We start from the raw sequence: 18,083 nt of genomic DNA, 5'->3' as shown, positions 1-18,083 counted from the left end.
TTGCTCTGAGTGAGTTAAAGTATTAATTTTCTGTTTCATTTTAAGGGAAACATGTAAATCTCAATGAAAGGCATTTTTAAATTGTGTCAAATCATTTAGAAATATGCTACAAACACTGAAGCAGTTCAAAGATTCGAAGTACGTTTGTTGTCAAAGAATGTACAGGTGTCCCCCGCTTTTCGAACGTTCGCTTTACGAAACCTCACTGTTACGAAAGACCTACATTAGTACCCTGTTTTCGCTTTCAGAAGGTGTTTTCACTGTTACGAAAAAAAAGCAGCGCGCGATAAAAAATAAGCGCACGAAAAAATCAGCGCGTGATAAAAGGCAGCACGCGCCCGGAGCAGCTGCTCTCCCCAGATTTGGAACAGCATTCTCGCCGGCATTGCTTAAACACATGCCTGTGAGCAGCCATTTGCAAGATGAGCTCTAAGGTATCGGAAAAACCTAAAAAAACTCGTAAGGGTGTTACACTTCGCGTAAAGCTAGACATAATTAAGCGTTTTGATCGTGGTGAACGAAGCAAGGACAAAGTGAGTTTGGTTTGTGGAAGTTGACGAAGATGATGTTGAAGACGTTTTGGCATCCCATGACCAAGATCTGATAGATGAAGAGCTGATGCAACTGAAAGAAAAAAGGATAACAATCGAAACTGAATGCAATAGCGAACTGAACGTGAAGCAACTGCGTGAGATTTTCGCTGCAATGATAAAGTACGACTTTAATTTTGAAAGGGTACGTAGGTTTAGGGGATATTTGCAAGATGGTTTGAGTCCTTACAAAGAACTGTGTGATAGAAAAATGCGTGAGGCTCAGCAGTCGAGCAAGCCTTCCACATCAGCCACAGCAGATGACGAAACTCGACCTTCGACATCGAGGCGGGCAGAGATAGGAGAAGATGACCTGCCTGCCCTAATGGAAACAGACGATGACGAGATGACACCCCAGTGTCCCACCAGCCCAACCCCCAGGCCACGGATAGATACCGATTCGCAGAGAATGCAGCGGTAGCTGGGAGGCACATAGCATGTCTTTAAGAAAAAAGCCAAAATAAGCATGCTAATTAATTAGGTGCTGCCCGACACGTAATTGTCGTTCCGGATTAGAGGCGATGCAATCGGCAATCCCCTCTGATCTGGGCCGACAGTTATGTGCCAGCTGGCACGTAATTAATCAGCATGTTTGTTTTGGCTTTTTTCTTAAAGATGTGCTGTGTGCCTCCCAGCTACTGCTGCACACTTGCATGCTTCGCGGCAATGTATCGCTTGGCGGCCTGAAGGGTGGGGGCCACTACACCACCCCAGCCTGCGACGACTCAGTCTAACACACCATCAGTGTGCTCGGCGCTGAACCAATTCCGGTAAGTGATACTACACTGTACATACATTATTTCTACTTTATATAGGCTGTGTATTTTTACGTGTTATTTGGTATGATTTGGCAGCTTCATAGCTTAAAGGTTACAGGAGAGTGCTTGCGCCGTTTTTTGCCAACAGTGCTTGCGTGAGATTTTCGGTACGGAGAACAGTGCTGTAATGATTGTGGAAAAGTATTTCTTCTTTATATAGGCTGTGTATTTATCATATCATTCCTGCTTTTACTATATGTGACTGTTGTTTTAGGTTTTATGTGTTATTTGGCATGATTTGGTAGGTTATTTTTGGGTCTGCGAATGCTCACAAAATTTTCCCATATAAATAAATGGTAATTGCTTCTTCGCTTTATGACATTTCGGCGTACGAACCGTTTCATAGGAACACTGTACCTTCAGATGGCGGGGGAAACCTGTATAAGTAATACAACCTTAAGATTTGCTTGCATACAAGAAACCTGAAAGAACCCAATTTAAAAAAAATAAATAAAAGACTAACACCCAATATGCAAGAGAAAGGGAAAAAAACACAAATCATCCGAGCAACTGAAATGACCAGCAACATTCCGAACCAGAATTAGTCCTCAGATCTGAACCCCAGATTAGGCCCAAAACCTCACTTATCAGTTCATCATATCAGCAGACACAGAGCACGGCAGCCGGGCCAGTCTTCTTAGCCTTAGCGCCATGGAAAGAGCAGTGGCCATCACTGAGAGTGATGAAATTGGTTCTCACCTCAGATCCCGGCACCCTGTCTTTCCAGTCTATCAGGGCAGGCATTTAAATTGGCCAAACGATGGATCGTACCTCTCTTTGTACCTGGGAACCACCGCAACGAAATGCTTCAGTGCCCTGGAGAGAGGAGTTGGCTCTCACCTCCGATCTGGGGTGGCATTTTGAAGTATTAATAAAATATTACATACACTACTCCACACAATATTGCATCTGATGTGGTTGGACAGAAGCAAGAGAAAGTAAGGTAAATGTAATATACACACAAAATGCTAGAGGAACTCAAGCAATGAGAAATAAGCAGTCCACTTTTCGCACTGAGACCCTTCATTTCGAACCGTCCTGATGAGGGTCTTACTCCAAAATGTCGGCTGTTTACTCCTCTCAATAGATTATGCCTGATTCGCTGAGTTCCTCCAGCATTTTGTGTACTTAACTCTGGATTTCCAACATCCACAGAATCTCTTGTGTTTGTTCGGTAAATGTAGCTTTGTGTAGACGGTTCCATGCAGTTTTGCCTGAGTCTTACGATGTCTGTGTGGAGAAATTTGTAAAAGAAAATATTCACAATACCTTTATTTAAATCTAGGTTCACCTTCCCTTTTGCCACCAATTCTGCATTAATGCATTATCTAAATGATTGATTTGGCAGGGTATTCATTAGTCTTACAGCCTGTGGGAAGAAGCTGTTACCTCGTCTGGTAGTCCGAGTCTTGATTCTCCTGTGCCTCCTTCCTGGCTGTAGTGGGTCAAAGAGATTGTGGAATGGGTGGTAGGGATCCTCAACAATTCCTTGGGCCCTTTATCCACAATGCTCCTGGTAAATGTCACAGAAGCGAGACACAAATCAAGTTGGAGTGTGGATTGTGATAGAATGTAAAGATGTTTCAAGCGGATATAGACAAACCAACTGTGAATATGTAAAACTGGAGCAGTGTTGGCACAGCCAACCTCCCAGCTTGTTCCACCATTTAATAAGATCCGTGATTTATTCAATCCTTGGCATTGTTGTACCAGGTGTGGGAAATATGTCCAGTTTGCACATTTGTATAAATAAAAACAGAAATATTAAGTATTTTCTAGATACTGAATTTGGAAATGAAGTTGTTCATAGGGACCTGATATTCTTGTACTCAAGCCATTGCAAGCTATTGTATACCTTAGGTTCAGCAGGCAATTAGGAGGGAACGTGGTAGATTGACCATTATTGCTGGATAAGTACAATAGAAATGGTGTCTCCTACACTCATACATGGCCTTTTTGAGACTATACTTGGAGTATTGTACGTTGTTTTGATTTCTTTATTTTTAAAAAAAGATATGCTTACTATCAAGAGAATAGAATATTCACTGGACTGATGTATGGAACAGTGGATCATAAGGACTGAAATTCATACAGTCAGACTGTGTTGGTTGTTGCCGCAAATGATGCATTTCACTGTATGTTTTGATGTTCATGTTGACAAATAAAGCTGATCTTTAATCTCCATTAATCCATCTGTTTGTTCAAAAGAATTTACTAGCACTTGAATGCTGAAAAGTTCAGATTCCTTGTGAAGAATACGAAGCAAGTTCGTTAATGTCTTTGCAGGTTTGTGACGCCTTACCAATTGTATCCAGCATTCCTATCAGTCTTTTAATTACCCATCCCAATGAAATCAGAATCAGGTTTAATATCACTGGCATATGTCACGAAGTTTGTTAGTACAATGCAATGCATGATAAATACAGAAAAAAAGTTGTATTACAGTAATTTTATATGTATCTTAAATAGTTAAGTTAAAATAAGTAGAGTAAAAGCAGAAATTAAATAGAAGTATTAAGATAGTGTTCATGAGTTCAATATCCATTTAGAAATCAGATGGCAGAGGGGAAGAAGCAGTTCATGATTTGCTGAGTGTGTGCCTTCAGGCTCCTGTACCTCCTTCCTGATGGTAACAATGAAAAGAGAGCATGTCCTGGGCGGTGGGGGTCATTAATGATGGACTATGCTTTCCTGAGGCAATACTGCTTGAAGATGTCATGGATACTATGGAGGCTAGTGCCCATGATAGAGCTGATTATTTTTACAACCTTCTACAACTTACTTCAATGCTGTGCTGTAACCCCTCCCCCCATACCATAAAGTGATGCAACCAGTCAGAGTGCTCTCCACAGTATATCTGTAGAAGTTTTCAAGTGTCTTAGGTGACAAACAAAATCTCCTCAAACTCCTAAAGAAATATAGCTGCTGTCTTGCTTCCTTTATAGCTGCATCAATATGTTGCGACCAAGTTAGCCCCTTAGAGATATTCCCACCCAAGAACTTGAAAATGCTCACTCTCTCCACTTTCGATCCTTCTGTGAGGATTAGTTTGTATTCTCTTGTCTTACCCTTCCTGAAGTCCACAATCAGCTCTAACACCCTTGCAGTGACACCTGTGCATATCTCAGCCTTTAAGATGATGGTATTGACACAACCCTTGTCTCTGCCTTGGTTATTAACCACCTCTAACCACTACCTCACTACCTATAAACGCAGCTTTTGGAACTATCCTCTGCACCATACTGGATCGATTACAAGATGCAGTGAGTGCCGATTGATTGTACAGTGAATCAATTGAACCTCCAATGCAAGGAAGGCCCACTCTCTTTTTGCACAGGATTTTGACTGGACATGTTTTGCATCTCGATGGGCCCAGTTCATCGTTCCCACACTGTAAGTTGCCCCATGTGTACAGTGACTAAATCAATCAGTAAAATATGTTTAATCGTACTACTCAGTTGTCATTCTTGTTCTGCGCATCCATGATATCCTCCAGATTACATTATTATGATTTTGAAGTAATGGCTGCAGTTCTGAGACTAAGTTATGGCATTTCATTATCGCAGTCTCTTCCTCTTTCAGTGCAGTCATGGAAAATGTTGGAGTTTGCACTATTCTGCATTGTGTCAGACAGCTTTCCAGAAAACTGGGACCTGTTGCAGCTACAATACACCTTCCCTTTCAGGGCAACATGCACACACTCCTTTATCTTACTGAGTTTTTTTTTCTGCTGCATGAGTTCTGATGAATGATCTCGACTTGAAACATCAACTGTTTTTCATTTCCATAGATGCTGCCTGAGCTGCTGAGTTCCTCCAGCATTTTGTCTGTGTTGCTAAACATTTCTAATATCTTCAGAATGTTTTGTGTTCCCATTCAGGGACTGTCTTTATTGGTGCAGGTTTGCTTTAATTCCACATGAACACCACCATCCACTTCTGATGTAAGAAACCCCTATCGCTTTTCTCACAAACACATTCTGCAATCCCAAATTCATCTATTGTAATCCTTAATGTACCAATATTCCTTATTTCCTATTTTAACTGGGCTTTCTCCCCAGCCCTTAATGTTGTTGGAAAGAAGGGAGTTAAAATGGGAATCAACGGATATTGGGACATGATGGATTACAATCAAGTAATTGATTTATGTGATCAATCCATGTCCTTCATGTATGGGGACTTAATGCTCTCAAATCTGTTGCATTCAGACCCCAGTATAACAGATCTGGTTGGATCAGCTCAATAAACATTAGATCTCATCTCCATGGAATTATCTTCAATGGTCTTCAAACAGTTTGGGGCTGCATTACAGAACAGTCTGTAGAACTACATACCACCTCCCATCGATGTACATCAAAACTTCAGTTGAATATTGCAATTGAGCCTCCATATACCACTTCCACAGGCAGATTGTTCCACACTCTCACCACCCTTTGAATGAAAAACTTCCCACTCATATTGCCCTTAAACATTTCACCTTTCAACCCTAACCCATGACCTCCAGTTTTAATCTCACCCAATCTATGGAAGAAGCCTGCTTGCATTTACCCTATCTATACTCTTAATAATTTTGATGACCTCTAACAAATCTTTCAAGTGTGATGATATTAAACATTGATAATTTTGCTATCAAGACTATTACAAACTTCACAGCACTTCAAATTATGTAATTAATTGAATGAGAATAAGTTATTTTCATTTTCAGTGGGCTTTTAAAATTAGTGATTTAATAGTATTGACGCCTGCTGAGGGTGGGGAGTGGAGTTAGGGAGGGGAGGGACAGCAGATATCCTTTCCTGCAACCATAAGCTTACTCTCTGTTGACTAATTGACTAAAAAGCATTCAACGCCAGTGAGTGGTCTTTCATTTTTCAGGATAAGAAAAATGTCTTTACATTTGAGCCTGTGATATTTAAATAAATGCACTTTACACTGAATCTATCTCTATCTCTATCTCTCCCATAGGATGATGATGGTTCCTTTCAGTCAATTAGTGGGGTTTCAGGGTACCCCAGTCCTCAAAGGAACAGCGTGTGCGTGAATGGATTTTAGGTGAATAGGGGGTTGCACAGGTCCAGACCCACCCTCTCGACATCCCCTCCGGGATCCAGCAGCATGGTAGGGTCCAAGACGGCTGGGGAAAATTCTGTTGCAGTGAATGGCCAGACCAAGCTTCAATGCAAGGGATGCCCTTTCCATGCTTCACGGCACGTGTTTGCTAGATGGCCGTTGACCCTACGAGAGGGTTCATCCGCCCTTTGACAGGTCTTGTTTTTCGTCCTGCAGGGCGTCTAGCCACCCTCCTCACCAGGCAAGCCTGGTGGGGGAGTCGGTTTAACCACCCAACCATGCGAAAGGTAGTACTGGGTTACATGGTACCAGTAGCACTCAGACGAGTGCTGAATATATCCCTAAGATAAATAATGTCTCGAGAAGACTATGAGGAGATTGCCACAGAGATCAGGTACTGGCACTGAGCATGGGTCCAGAGGGAAAGAGGGAGAAGAGGGGAGGGGTAGTGACAGGGGCTCAATAGTCAGAGGAACAGACAGGAGATTCTATGGACGTAAACGGGACACCCAGATGTTATGTTGCCTCTCAGGTGCCAGGGTCACCTGGGATCATGTCCACAGCATTTTGGAGGGAGAAGGAGAGCAGCCAGATGTCTTGGTACATATTGGTACCAATGACATAGGAAGGAAAAGCAAAGAGGTCCTGAAGAGAGAATTTAGAGAGCTAGGCAAAGAGCTGAGAAGCAGGACCTCCAGAGTGGTAATTTCTGGATTGCTGCCTGTGCGATGTGCCAGTGAGGGTAGAAACAGGATGATTTAGCAGATAAATGTGTGGCTGAGAAGGTGGTGCAGGGGGCAGGGCTTCCGGTTCTTGAATCATTGAGGTCTCTTCTGGGGGAGGTATGACCTGCACAAAAAAGACAGGTTGCACCTGAATCCAAGGGAGACCAATATTCTCATGGACAGGTTTGTTAGAGCTGTTAGGAAGGGTTCAAACTAATTTGGCTGGATGATGGGGACTGGAGTGAAGGGACTCAGGATAAAATGGATGGTAAAAAAGGCAAAGATAGTGTGCAGTCAGACTGTCAGGAAGGGCAAGCAGATGATAGGACAAAATTGCAGGCAGCAGAGTGAGTATCAGTGCATTAGGGATGCAGAATCAAAGGGGGTAGTAAATACAGTACTCAAAGTTTTATATCTTAATGCACGGAGTATAAGAAATAAGGTAGATAACCTTGTTGCACTTTTACAGATTGTCAGGTATGATGTTGTTGCTGTCACTGAATTGTGGCTGAAGGATGGTTGTAGTTAGGAGCTGAATGTCCAAGGTTATACATTGTATTGGAGAGATAAGAAGGTAGGCAAAGGGAGTGGCATGACTCTGCTGATAAAGAATGGCATCAAATCATTAGAAAGATGTAACAGGATTGGAAGATGTTGAATTGTTGTGGGTTCTATTAAGAAACTGCAAGGGTAAAAGGACCCTGATGGTAGTTATATACAGGCCTCCAAGCAGTAGCTGGGATGTAGACCACAGATTGCAATGGAAAATAGAAAAGGTATGTCAAAAGGACAATGTTATGACAATCATGGGAGATTTTAACATGCAGGTAGATTGGAAAAATCAGATTGGTAATGGATACCAAGAGAGTGAATTTATTGAATGCTTATGATAGGGCTTTTTTGAGCCTACTAGGGGATCAGTTATACTGGACTGGATGTAATGAACTGGAGGTAATTAGAGAGCTTAAGGTAAAGGAACCCTTAGGAGAGAGTGATCCAAAATGATTGAATTCAACTTGTAATTTAATAGGGAGAAAATAATGTGGTTATGGCGCACATCAACCACAGCCTACTGGTCAACCTCAACGCTTTGCAAGTCGCCTACCGGAGCAACAGGTCAATGGCAGATGCCATCTCTCTGGCCCTACATTCCTCCTTAGAACACCTGGAGAATAAAAATGCATACGTAAGGCCCTTTTCATTGACTACAGCTCTGTCTTTAATACCATCATTCCAAATAAACTGATTCCTAAGCTCCGGAACCTGGGCCTTAGCACTCAGATCTGCAGCTGGATCTTCAACTTCCTCACAGATAGGACCCAGGCTGTAAAAATAGGGGACAAGCTCTCCTCTACAGTCACCCTGAGCACCGGTGCCCCACAAGGCTGTGTACTCAGCCCCCTGCTGTACTCACTGTATACCCATGATTGTGTAGCCAAGTTTCCATCAAACTCAATATATAAGTTTGCTGATGACACAACAATTGTAGGCCGTATCTCGGGTAATGATGAGTTTGAGTACAGAGAGGAAATTAAGAACCTGGTCGCATGGTGCAAAGACAAAAACCTATCCCTCAACGTCAGCAAGACAAAGGAATTGGTTGTTGACTTCAGAAGAAGTAGCGGACTGCACGACCCAATTTACATCGGTGGTGCACAAGTGGAACAGGTCAAAAGCTTTAAGTTCCTCGGGGTCAATATCACAAATGACCTGACTTGGTCCAACCAAGCAGAGTTCACTGCCAAAAAGGCCCAGCAGCGCCTTTACTTCCTGAGAAAACTAAAGAAATTTGGCCTGTCCCCTAAAACCCTCACTAATTTTTATAGATGCACCGTAGAAAGCATTCTTCGAGGGTGATCACAACCTGGTATGGAAGTTGTCCTGTCCAAGACCGAAAGAAGCTGCAGAAGATCGTGAACACGGCGCAGCACATCACACAAACCAATCTTCCGTCTGTGGACTCACTTTACACTTTACACACTGTCGGAGCAGTGCTGCCAGGATGATCAAGGACACGACCCACCCAGCCAACACACTTTTCGTCCCTCTTCCCTCCGGGAGAAGGCTCAGGAGCTTGAAGACTCATACAGCCAGATTTGGGAACAGCTTCTTTCCAACTGTGATAAGGCTGCTGAACGGATCCTGACCCGGATCTGGGCCGTACCCTCCAAATATCCAGACCTGCCTCTCGGTTTTTTTGCACTACCTTACTTTCCATTTTTCTATTTTCTATTTATGGTTTATAATTTAAACTTTTAATATTTACTAATTGTTACTATTTTTAATATTTAATATTTGTAATCCAGGGAGTGAGAAGTGCAGAATCAGATATCGCTGTGATGATTGTACGTTCTAGTATCAGTTGTTTGGCGACAATAAAGTATAAAGTCTGATGTGACAGTATTTCAGTGGAGTAAAGGAAATTACAGTGGTATGAGAGAGGAGCTGGCCAAAGCAAATTAGAGGGAGATGCTGGCAGGGTTGACAGTAGAGCAGCAATAGCCTGAGTTTCTGGGAAAAATGAGGAAGGTGCAGATAGACGTATTCCAAAAACAAAGTCCTCAATAGGCAAAATTGTACAACCATGGCTGGCAAGGGAAGTCAAAGCTAATGTTAAAACAACACAAAAATAGGTGGTAAGACAGAGGATTGGGAAACTTTTAAAAACCTACAGAGAGCAACTACAAGAATCATTAGTAGGGAAAAGATGAAATATGAAATCAAACTGGTAAACAATATCAAGGTCGATAGAAAAAGCTTTTTAAAGTATATACAAAATAAAAGAGAGATGAGAGTGGATATAGGACCTCTAGAAAATGAGGCTGGAGAAATAATAACGAGGGGCAAGGAGATGGCAGATGAACTAAGTGGGTATTTTGCAACAGTCTTGACTATGAAAGACATCAGCTGTATGCCAGATATTGAAGGGTGTTAGGGAAGAGAAGTGGGTGTAGTTACTGTTACAGGGGAGAAGACATGAAAAGCTGAAAGACCTCAAGGTACATAAGTCACCCAGACCAGATGAACTACACCCTAGGATTCAGAAAGAGGTAGCAGTAGAGATTGTTGAGGCATTAGTAATCTTTCAACAATCATTGGACCCTGGCATGGTTCTGGAGGACTGAAAATATATAAATGTCACTCCATTCTTTAAGAAAAGAGGGAGGCAGCAGAAAGGAAATTTTAGACCAGTTAGTCTGACCTCAGTGATTGGGAAGCTGTTGGAGTCAAGTGTTAAGGATAAGATTATGGGGTACTTGGTGACATAAGACAAGATAGAACAAACTCAGCATAGTTTCCTCAAAGGAAAATCTTGCCTGATGAATCTGGTGGAATTCTTTGAGGAGGTTACAAGTAGGGTAGGTAAAGGGGATGTAGTGGATGTTATATATTTGAATTTTGAGGCCTTTGACAAGGTGCCACACATGAGGCTGCTTACCAAGTTAATGCCCATGGCATTACAGGGAAGTTACTCGTATGGTTAGAGCATTAGCTGATTGGTGGGAGGTAGCAAATAAGAACAAAAGGAACCTTTTCTGGTTGGCTGCCAGTGGATAGTGGTGTTTCCCGGGGGTCACTGTTGGGGCCACTTCTTTTTATGCTGTATATCAATGATTTAGATGATGGAATAAGTGGCTTTGTTGCCAATTTTGCAAATGTTATGAAGATTGGTGGGGAGCAAGTAGTGTTCAGGAAACAGGTAGGCTGCAGTAGGACTTAGACAGATTAAAAGAATGGACAAGAAAGTGGCAAATGAAATACAATGTTGGAAAATGCATGGTCATGCACTTTGGTAGTAGAAATAAATGTGCAGACTATTTTCTAAACATGAAGAAAATCTAAAAATCTGTGACGCAAAGGGACGTGGGAGTCCTTCTGCAGATCACCCTAAAGGTTAACTTGCAGGTTGAGTTGGTGGTGGGGAAGGCAAATGTAACGTTAGCATTCATTTCAAGAGGTCTAGAATACAAGAGCAGGGATGTGATGCTGAGGCTTTATAAGGTACTGGTGAGGCCTCACCTTAAGTATTGTGAACATTTTGGGCTCCTTGTCTAAGAAAAGATGTGCTGGCATTGGAGACTGTTTACAAGGATGATTCCGGGAATGAAAGGGTTATCATATGAGGAATATTTGATGGCTCTGGGCCTGTACTTGCTGGAATTTAGGATGGGGGGGGGCGCGGAATCTCAATGAAACCTTTCAAACGTTGAAAGGCCACGACAGAGTAGATGTGGAAAGGATGCTTCCCATAGTGGGGGAGTTTAGGACAAGAGGGCGCAGCCTCAGTATAGAGGGGCATCCATACAAAACACAGATGTTGAGAAATTTCTTCAGCCAGAAGGTGGTGAATTTGTGGAATTTGATACCACCGGCTGCTGTGGAGGCCGGGTCGTTGGGTGTATCTAAGGCAGAGATTGATAGGCTCTTGGTTGGCCATGGTGTCAAAGGTTGCTGGGAGAAGGCCGGGCAGTGGGGTTGAGAGGAAAATAAAGGATCAGCCTATATTGAATTGCGGAGCAGACTCGATGGGCCAATGGCCCAATTCTGCTCCAATGTCTTATGATCTCATAATGTGAAGTACACCATGATATGCACATTAAGACATCAATTCATCAATAGAATGTTTACTACTGGTATATGGATGTGGATGCTACTGGTATGTGTAAAATATACTCTCTTCTCACTGCTGCTATCAAGAAGGAGGTACAGAAGTCTTAAGTCCCACATCACCAGGTTCAGGAACAGTTATTACCCCTCAACTGTCAGACTCTTGAGCCAGATGGGATAACTTCATTCACTCCAACACTGAACTGATTCCACGACCTATGGAGTCACTTTTAAGGATTTTGCAACTCAAGTTCTCAGTGGTTATTGCTTATTTATGATTATTATTATTGTTGTACTTTTATTTTTTCTCAGCTCATGGTGGTTAAATCTGAGGTACAGGCATAGCCAAGCACAACCATTTCTCAATTGCTAGGAACTTGCGGACTATTCCAGTGGTGTTTAGTATTGTGACTTTCTGGAGATTTACATAAGTATTGCTGTACAGCCCTAACTGTTTAATGCTATTGTGTATTGCCTTTGGGATGACACCAATTGTAGATATTACTACTAGGACAATGTATACCCTGTTCATGTTCCACAGTCTTTCAGTTTTCTCTTTTAATTCAGGTGTTTTTCACTTATTGGTTTCTGTATGTTATGTGTGTTTAGAATGGCTATATCTATTAAATGAGTTGTTCTGGCTTGTTTATCCCGTAATATTATATCCAGATGGTTATTATGGATTGTCCTATCTGTAATAATATATCAGTCATAGTATAATTTATAGGGACTCTGACTCTTACACTGGATCAGGCTTGTATTTATCGTAAGGTATGGTGTCTTTTATGAGTGTGCATATTAAAGCAAGGTTTTGGTGAATGATATTTGCCACTTGATTGTGCCTATGTAACTAATCAGGTTGAGTTAATCTGCTGCAGGATCCTCTAATGTGTTGGATTGTTTGTGGTTTCTCTTGGAATTTTCTGCATTTATCAGCTTGAATTTGTTGGGTTTTTATTATGTAATTTTTCTATTTTTTATGTTAACCACCTGGTCCTATAATGTTACAAGTAACCCCTCTTTCTGGGAAAAGGTCTCTAACTCTGACCCAGACGCTTGACGCTTCCTTGTTGACATTTAGCCTGCTCAGATCATGGGGATGTCTTCCATGTAGAACCATACTCTTGCTTTGATTAACATTTTTTCAATAGTGAAAATTACTTAATTTTTCTGCATTGTGCTTTCATTTAAGTTTAGTGGTGTGTACTTCTTATCAAAATTACATATGCTCGCTTGGATTGCTGAATCCTGTTTTCATTGATTAAAGTATATTTTTAGAAGTTATATCTAACTATTGTGTTAAATTTTGTGTCTGTTATTCCTCTTCCTCCTTCTGTCCTAGGTAGTGTTAATCTAAGTGCATTTGAGTGTACATAGTGTTTTCTAACATTCGTCATTTCAGTTCTTATTTTCCTTTGTAAACTTTCCAGATCGGACCAATATATTAAGACAAAAGAATGTTAATGTGGGTATTACGAAAGTGCTTATTGCCTTTGTTATATTTTTACTATTAAGCTCTGTTTGGCAGATTTTCTTAAGTCTTGAGGTAAGTACTATTGAACTATGATCTATGACACTATCATCTATTTTCTTTGCTTGCTGATAACCTAGATACTTACACATTTCATATTCATCCTTCGGTTGTATTGCATCTTGCTGCTCTGTTTTATATTCTACTAGCTCTATTGCACCTTTCTTTATGTTTAATGTTTTGCACTTAATTGTCCGAAGTTCAGGTTTATATCTTTAGAAAATAGTTCTATTTCTTGAATTAATTGCTTTAGCTTTACTGTTGAAGAAGTGTATAATTTCAAATTGTCCATATATAGGTGTGTTAAGGTATAATTCATTTGTTTATCACTGATTTAATGGCCTATTTTCAACTGATTAAGTAAATTAGAGAGCGAGTTTAAAGCTAGACAGAACCATAGTGGGCTTAGAGAGTTGCCCTGAAATATGCCTCGGTTTATTTTAATAACAGTTTGTTGTTAATAGATAGGATGATTTTACCATGCCTATGCTTCATCAGATGTTGCAGGAATTTTACAAGTATTGGGTGTAGTTTATATCTATCTTGAGAACTTCTATTAACCATGAGTATGTGACTGAATCAAATGCACTTCGGTCATCAATACAGCAACAATATTGTTATTAGTTTCTATTTCTTTTTCTCACCTCAGACTGGTAAAACCTGAGGTACAGGCATAGCCAAGGACACTCATTTCTCATTTGCTAGGAACTTTTGGATTACTCTAGTGGTTTTTAGTATTGTGGCTTTCTGAAGATTTACATAGATATTACTGTGTAGCCCTATTGTTTAAAGCCATTGTGTAGTGCCTCTGGGATGACACCAGTTGTAGATATTACAATTGGGACAATGTATACCTTGTTCGTGTTCCATAGTCTTTCAATTTCCTCTCTTATTTCAGCATATTTCAGGTGTTTTTCACATATTGGTTTCTGTAAGTTATGTGTGTTTCGGACGGCTATAACTATTAAGTACGTTTGTAAGTTGTTCTTGCATGTTTATCCTGTATTATTATTATTATTTATTTTTTTACTTGCACAATTTGTTGTCTTTTTGCACATTGGTTGTTTATCCATCTCTATCACATGCAGTTTTTCATTGATTATATTGTGTTTCTTTCTATTTACTGTGAATGTCTGCAAGAAAATGAATCTCAGTTTGTATATGGTGACATTTATGTACTTTGATAAAAAAATACTTTAAATTTCAAATATGTCTGTCACTTTGTCACTTTATCATTTCCTGTGCAAGTAATCCTAGTGTCATTTTATGTACATACAATCAGTCCTTGTTTATAAGCTAATGTTATGTATATATGGCCACTTGCAGTTGGTTATACATTGTGTTTTATAGGATTGTTTTATTTATTATTTATAGTATTTTAATAATAATTTTTTTTGTTTTTTATATTGTGTTCTGTATGCTAATTGTATTTTTAATGTTGCTTCGGATCCCGAGTAACGATCATTTTATTCTCCTTCACTTGCATACTAAAGAATGACAATAAACAATGTTGAATGTTGAAGGCATGGGAAAATGAGTGTGCAGGAGTAAATCTGGGTAAACCATTATCTGCCTGAAACCCTGAGAGTAAATAAATAGTAAACTAATTTATTCATAGTTTCCTATGTACATTTTATAATGCTGAAAACTATGGTCAAATGTAGAAACAACATTACAAATATTTTGCTGTTGTGACAAAGAAACCAGTTTCTCTTTATTGGTCATGCTCAATGTTGAGGAATTGCAGGCAGGCAAGCTAGTTGAACCAAGAACATGTCTGTTTTAATCAGATTCAAAAAAACAGTGCATAATCAAAGAAAAGCAGTTTAAGAAATAATTTTGCTGATCACATAGCATGCAGCAGCTATACTAATCACAACTATTGAAAGGGAAATCAGCCTTTACTGTTGAAAATCACAAAACAAAGTGTAATATGTCTATTCATGGATAGCTCACCCACTACAAGGCAAATACCAGTAAGTTAACTAATTTCATTCAGGAATTTTTTTAAACAAAAGAGTGAATTTCATAGCATTAAACCAGAATTAGTAGTTTCACCAGTGTGACGATAGGTCCTAAGAAAGAGGTTAGATTGTTTTTATCTGGGAGTAATTACACAGTTATAACTTTTCAAAAAGAAGATCAAGTCATCCCCTACATTTCAGCAAATGTACCAACAGAAAGGGAAGTAAGCTGTGATCAAAAAGTCCACCCATCAGACCTTTTTCCTACCAACAATTGGTCTGGTTGAGGCAGAGAAATATATTGATTTTTTTCAATTTTTTTCTAGGGCCAGATTGTTGCCAGCATTATCTCCAGTTATACGGAGTTAACTCGTGGAATATAACCAGCTGGTGCAGTGCAGCTGAGTTAATATTATTGTGATTGCTAATATTTTATAAATATTGGTTGATTACAGGTGTGGCTTGTGAAGAAACCTCAGGGCTTAAATACAGTGGACCACTAACCTCCGCTGGATGCCTTTGGCAGGAGGTTTTAAAATAAGTGAAAGACTACAAGGTTATTAAGGATAATTTTCTACATTGATGTTGAAAAGTAAGAATAGTTCAGTTGTAATAGTGGTTGAGTAGAGAAGTTAGTTTTATAGATTTCTATGTCCCATATTTACTTTCTGATCCCAGTGGCTACAGCTAGATTAGGGAGAGGATGCTGCCAATGTTTGCAGTCTTGAACTCTAAAACACGAGAGCTATATAACTTGGAGTTTTTATGATGAATCGGTCAACGGAAGAGTGGAAGGAACAATGGGGGATTGCTAAAAAGTGAGTTCATGTGACTGTAGACTTTAGACTGTGGAAGCCTGAAGACACAGGAACAGCTCAGGAACAGCTTCTGCCGCTCTGCCATCGAATTTGTAAACAGACAATGAACACTACCTCACTACTTTTGCTCTCTTTTTGCACTACTTATTTATAAAGATTCCTTATTGTAGTGTATGGTATATTTTTAATGTATTGCACTGTACTGCTGTTACAAAACAACACATTTCACAACATATGTCAGTGATATTACATTAGATCCTGTGTATGTGCATAATAGGCTTTCTAATATAGCAAGTTTAATGATATTCCAACATCTATTTTACAAGGTTCCGGAACAGTTTTCAGATTGAGGCACAAAATCATAAGACTTTGGAACAGAATTAGTCCATTTGGCCCATCAAGTCTGTTCTGCCTTCTGATCACGGCTGATTATTATTCCTCTGAACCTCATTTTCCTACCTTCTCCCCATGACCTTTGACACCCTTACCATTCAAGAACCTATCAATATCTGCTTTAAACATACTCTTTGGAGAAGTTATTCTAAATGAAGTAAATGGGACACGGGTCATTGGCCAGGTTGACCTGGTGCAGATTTCTCAGTCCAAACACATGCCACAAGGGACTACATCATCGCAAAATGGCAAATAGCATTATTCTGCTATCAGCACAGAAACATGATAGCACAGGAATATGGCAGCTGGAAAAGCATTCTGATAAGTGGTAAGGCTTCCAAATAGGCAGTGCTATTGACTTTGCATCCTCACCTGCCTTTTCTGTGGATCTCCTCAGCTCCCCATTACCCCATCTTTCATCTGCCAGATATCTCCAGACTATCTGCATGACCATCGCCATTAACTTGTGGTTGCCCTTCTACCCCATGAACCTCTCCTTAATTCAATGTCCACCATCTCTTCTCTTTATAACAGTGGGAGCATGTAGAGAAAGAGTCTGTTTTGCTATGCACATACCTCAGCTCAGCACAGTGGAATATACAAGTCTCCCTTTCAGCAGACCAAACTAATGGTTGCCATAGTTAGGGCAACTGTAGTCCAGTAAAATAACTGCAAACACTGGTTTCATTCTCATGTGACCTACTAGCATGAAGAGGGTAATGGCTTATCATAAACTGCCCTTGTCACAATAATATTTGTTCCTTGGATATATATTTCTGTGGGTAACTTCTGGAGAATGGAGCTCTCAATTGATGGTTTGGTAAGACAGTGAAGGATTCATCTGACATCCTGTGACCTTAGCAGCAGTCTATGTATCATCCATGGAGTGGGACGTGGGGAAAGGACTTGTTCGTATAGAAGAATAGAACAGATTTGGTAACAAATATACTTTACCACTGATGCTCATAAAAGAAGTAAGTCAAATGACCATCTTAGAATATGATAGGAGAGTAAGACTTTTAAAATTTCTCATCCATGCCAACAATAATTAGCATAATAAAATAGAATAGAATGGAATGGGAAACAGGCTATTCCACTTGATCTACGCTTCTTATCATCTTATACATCTCTGTCAAGTCACCTCTCATCCTCCTTCACTCCAAAGAGAAAAGCCCTAGCTCACCTAACCTGTCTTCATAAGACATGCTGTCTAGTCCAGGCAGGATCCAGGTAAAACAGCTTTGCACCCTCCCTAAAGATTTACCTTACTTAGCCATTTATCTCTTCCAGGAGATAATGATAGGGAATGAACAACTCAATGTATTATCCAATCTGATAAACTGATTTAACCATACTAGGGACCTTCAAATTCAAAGGAAAATGAGGAGAAACTATTTTACTCTGGAATTTACTGCAAATTGGATTGCAATGTTTGCGAGATTAAGGAAGATTTCTTATTGGCGGGCTGTAAATTAGAGCGAGAAGTCGTTTGCCAGTGACACAGCACGAGGTTCAAAAAGAGCTCCAGTGCTTTCGGCTCTTTTCAGTGGGCTGCAATCAGTGCAGA

Source organism: Mobula hypostoma, chromosome 2 (assembly GCF_963921235.1).
Source record: "Mobula hypostoma chromosome 2, sMobHyp1.1, whole genome shotgun sequence".
Taxonomy (NCBI): domain Eukaryota; kingdom Metazoa; phylum Chordata; class Chondrichthyes; order Myliobatiformes; family Myliobatidae; genus Mobula; species Mobula hypostoma.
This window is presented reverse-complemented; position numbering follows the sequence as displayed.